Raw genomic sequence first — 5303 nt, 5'->3', positions numbered from 1 at the left:
GCCTCTACATAACTGTACTGTGCTAGGCTTTCGCTGTGTATACCTGTGTACTTTGTGTGTCTTTCTTAGCAGTTTTAATCTGTGTAATCGTGCCCTAAGATGCCTCCTAAGCCTAAGTGCCAGGTCATGATGTTCCAGAAGGTACGACTTCTGGATATGTTGAAAGAAGGCAAGAGTTACGCAGCTGTAGCCCACCATTTTGGCATGAATGAGAGTACCGTGTGCTACGTCAAGAAGAAAGAGGCTGAGATAAGAAAGGCCGTGAGTGTTAGCTTCTTCAGTAGTGCAAAAACAGCTTCTACAGTAAGTGATAAGACCATTGCAAAGTTGGAGTTGGCATTGGCATGTTGGATAATGGACTGCCGTAAGAAAACCATCCCCCTCGACACCAACATCATTTGTGAGAAAGCACAACTCCTCTACCAGCAGTTTTCAACTGTTATGGTGGGTAGTGATGTACAGGAAGCATACTTCTTAGGCTTCAATAAACACACTGAAGAGGAAGAGCCACAAGCAGGACCATCATCAGCCTCCTGAAGGCTTTCAGGCCAGCAAGGGGTGGTTCCACCATATTCAGAGGCGATTCCAACTCAAGAGTGTTTCTCTGCATGGGGAAGCGGCAGCGAAATATCCCGAGACCTTCAAGGAAATCATCAGGGACAACGGCAACCATCCACAACAAGTGTTCAATACTGTATGGACGAGAATGGTTTGTTCTGGAAGATGCTGGCTTCCCGGACATACCTCATGAAGGACAAAGCCAGTCTCCGGGTTCAAGGCCCAGAAGGATAGGGTTAGCCTCGTCATGTGGGAATGCAGCTGGCTCCATGCTGAAACCAGGCCTCATTTACAAGGCTGCAAACCCCTTGGCCCTCAAGAATAAGAACAAGGTCTTACTGCCTATGTTTAGGATGCACAACCCCAAGGCCTGGATCACCAAAGTTCTTATGGATCACTGGTTCATTCAGTTTCATCCTGTAGTGTAGCTAGGAGAAATTAGAGAGAGAGAGAGAGAGAGAGAGAGAGAGAGAGAGAGAGAGAGAGAGAGAGAGAGAGAGAGAGAGAGAGAGAGAACATTAATAACGCCTAAAAACTGTTGGTTATTACCGTAGACTTAAAATACGCTGACCGGATTGCACAAACTCAAAACAGTGAGCGAATATATCGCGCCTAAAGCCATAAAACCGATCGTAAAAGTTGGAAGCAGTGGCCTAGCGATTAGCGTAACCAAGTCATGAGTCAGCACAGCCAAAAAGCTAACATCAGCCAGCTCTATAACCCTGCCTTCAATAGGAGGCGTTTTCATGGAAATTCCAGGAAATTGGGGGCTGGACAAAGTGATGTACTTCAACACCCTCCAATCAAACATGCTAGGGAGGGGTCTTTCACACACCCTCCTAAGATCATCTCCAATCAAGTCCTCTAAGGAGAGATTTGAATCACACCCACTACAGTCCTTCCCAATTAACTATTTGAAGGGGAGGCCTTGCAGATAAATCCTTCCAGCAGGACTAGAAGGAGGTGGAGATTGCAGATAACAAGAAATCCAGGGGTTCAACAGACTGGAGAGCATCAGAAGAGAAGGAGATTCAAGCAGTGTCCACCAGGGAGTGTACGTCTCCCCTCGCTTTCGTGTTCCCCTATAGACTGAGTCAAATTAAATACTCAAGAGTGATTTTGTTTATACCACTGTAACATGTTAATTTTGTACTGATCTTGTTAATCTTTTATTCTGATCTTGTTTATCTTTTATAAGTTAAATTCCATTATTAAAGTGAAAAAATTAAAGAACTCGTCTCTATACGTCTTCCTGAGAGATATTTTTAGGATAATTTATCTTCAAATAACAAATTAAAGAAGAAAGAGAGGCGCTGTCGACACACATAGAAGAATAAAAAGGTAAGAAAGTGGAAGACTAAATAACATGTAAAAGAAAAGCATAACAAATTATGGTGGCAGCTTCAAAGGATCCAGAAGGCGAGATGAAACAAACGAACATTAACGAAATTATCAGTGCAATTATTTAAGTTACAGTGAAACGAAATTCTACAAAACGAACTTAGATTTTTATGACAGCGAGCAAATATTATATGAAGAAATAAAATCCTACAAGAGAGCGTCGAGATCACAAGTGAATAAAAACAGTATTGGTGCGTTCCGAAGAAACAAAAACATTTAGAACTGTTAGCGTCAACAAATTGAGCCAGACCCCGACAACCATAACAAGCAGAGTGGTTGTGAAATATCATCAAGGTGATTGAAAAAACGCGAGAATTTTCAACAAGGCTACGACGGCAAAAAACCACAGCGAAAATACAGCAACTTAGAGGTTTCGCAATAGCAACAGCCATAAGTTATCGAGAAATGAAATTAATGTTCTCTCTTTTTAAATGTGTGAATAAGTGAAGATTTTTTTTTTACATCTTTTTATAAGATTAGAAAATTAAGAAAACTCTCTCTAGTGAATAAGATTTTTTTGCATAAATACCAGTATTACTCTCTCTATGATAATTAATTATTTAGTAATTAATTTAGATAGGGAATTGGATATTTTTTCTTTCACTCGGCTGGTGATGAATATTTGAGAAGTTATATATAAATTTGTGTACTCATTGTGATGAATTTTTGATGATTTCACGATTGCCACGTCTGACCATCATTCGACCAATCGTTGAAGGATATAGAGACCCTGAACATGTGCTGCTAGAAGTTGTGGCCAGAGTCTGTGCATGATTATAAGGACTTCTCTCCTGAAGATATTCGACTTCTCTCCTGAAGACACTCAACATTTGGCCATTGATTAGGCAGTTAAATTGGCGAGGATGCTTGGTGGAGATGGCTTCGATGACATCACTGGGGATGAAGTCGGCACCCTCAATGATGCCCACACTGACCCTCTGACGGACCAGGATTTGGAAGAGCTGACAAAGTCCGCCAACGAGGAGGAAGACACGCCAGGTTCAAGGGACAGGGACGAGGAGGAAGATGAGCGCCTGTCTTTGCAATGTCTATCCTGACTTAAGACGATAATCAAGGAGGCGTAAGAGTCGGCTTCAGCATGGGATCCTTTCATTAAGCGCTCCCTAAAGTTCACAAATGCCCTTGATGTGGCAATGGTGCCCTATAACACCCTCGTCAGCATGAAGAAGCAGCGACAGCAGCTGCCTACCACCATGTTTATCAAACAGATGAAGAAGGATTCTCAAAAGCCTCCCAAAACCCCTGAAGAAGTGCCTAAAGAAGCTCCTGAAGAAGGGGAAGAGGTGCCCCCAGAGGAGATGTAACTCCTCTGCTTTGCTGTGCAGTCATACCTTCATCGTCATGCATCAGACTGCACAGCTAATTCGCCATCATCATCATCTTTAATCAACATTCATCACTGGTGAGTACCCATATGATTTAATCTTGTTATTACTATTACAGGTAAAGCATTATTATTATTATTATTATTATTATTATTATTATTATTATTATTATATTATTATTATTATTTAATAATCCTATTATTAACATTTGAAAATTAGTGCTTATTATTATCTGTATTATTACAGGTACAGTATTATTATTATTATTATTATTATTTAATCTTATTAATCTTAAAATTAATATTTGAAAATCAGTACTGTAAATCATTATCATAAAACTGTAAATTTAACCATGAAAATAATATGAAAATACAGTAATTAGTGAATACTGCTCTACGAAAAACCTGCAAATAGGCGAATTTTCCGCAAATAATTTGGAGATATGTTCCACAGAAAAATCCATGAATAGGTGAAGCTGCAACTAGGAGGGGTCGACTGTATCCTTGATCAACTAGGAGGGGTTGACTGTATCCTTGATCTCTGCGACAGAAAACAGCTCAGTGTTCCTGAGATACTGGGAGAACTTCAAACAGGATCTCTAGTGGAACATGTGCTGGATATCACTCTGGACAAGCACCAAGATAAAAAAAAAAAAAAAACTAACCACTGTTATTGATACACAAGTCTAACAGTGGAGGGCCTTATAGATTTGAGGATTGCTTCCTTGGCCATTCTAGAAATGCCCTTAGCTCATAAGAGACAATTGACAATCTCCACGCAGGTAGATGAAGCATGTGGAGATTTGATGGAAACTTCTCGAATCAGACTCCAAAAAGATTTTTCTGAACATAAGAAGATGAGGAACATCTACTGTCAGGAAAGAAAGTTAGGGGCAACCCTTTGGGGCCATGAATGAGCTATGAATATCATCATTGTGATCTGCAAAGCTCACAACTTGCTCAAACTGCAAACAGAGGAAAAGCATAAGCACCTAGAATTGACCAATCTTGAAGGAAGGCATCAACTGCCTATGCCTGAGGATCCTGGCATGGAGGGCAGTACACTGGAAAGTAGTGTATTGTTTCCCCAAAGGTTCCACAACTTCTGCAAATCTGAGGAAGAGGAGACTATCTGACTGGAGATCTTGCCTTTTTCTGCTGAGTTGGTCTCCAATAACAAAGGTTTTTCCTAGGACAAAATGAGGTAATGAAATAATGTTGCTGGACTGCCCAAAGGATAAGGAAGTTTCTTTGCTAGCCTGAACAACTCTCTTGAACTATGTCTCCTTGTCGTCTTATGTAAGAATCAAGACTTGCAAAAGACCATTCTAAGCTGCCAAGAGCTGTACTATAGGGAATTTACCTTCCAAATCCCCGACATCAAATGTTTCTCAGAATGGCTCCCTTGGTCTGCCTCCGTGACATCTGAGGACAGAGTAAGAGTTCTTGAGGACTACAGTATAGGCCAACCCGTTACAGACCTCAAAAGTGGTAGAAAATTGGCTATGCATCTTTCTGTTGGAAAACTCCAACAAGAGAGAGCTGATTCATCTCCAGATAAGTATCTGACTGGGTCAGAAAAGCATTGTTTAATCAACATAAAACAAAAAACCCTTCCTGAGGTTAGACATAAAACATTTCTTCACCTTCCAGGTCATCATAAAAAACCCTTTGGTGAGAACGAACCAGTTGTCCAAACAAGAGAGAACTACTCTGATATCCTGCAGATGACTACAAACTGCTAGAACTTAGACTCACAAAAGAATACTTTACTTCCACCGAAGGTGTACCGGGAAGTGGAAGTACGTGTCTTAACGTGTCAACACAAATTATCCTTTGTCCTTCCGAAAGACCGCCAAGAGCAAACTGTCCACTCTATCTTTCCAAACTCTGAACTTGTGTGTGTGGAGAGTGTGGAGAGAAGGATATCAGGATGGTAGGGGTACTGGAGATCTTGCCTTACAACGTATCCTTCCCTGAGAATCATCACTATGATATG

Source organism: Macrobrachium rosenbergii, chromosome 16, assembly GCF_040412425.1.
Source record: "Macrobrachium rosenbergii isolate ZJJX-2024 chromosome 16, ASM4041242v1, whole genome shotgun sequence".
Classification (NCBI taxonomy): Eukaryota; Metazoa; Arthropoda; class Malacostraca; order Decapoda; family Palaemonidae; genus Macrobrachium; species Macrobrachium rosenbergii.
The sequence above is the reverse complement of the archived record's forward strand: the minus strand, read 5'-3'. Positions refer to the sequence as shown.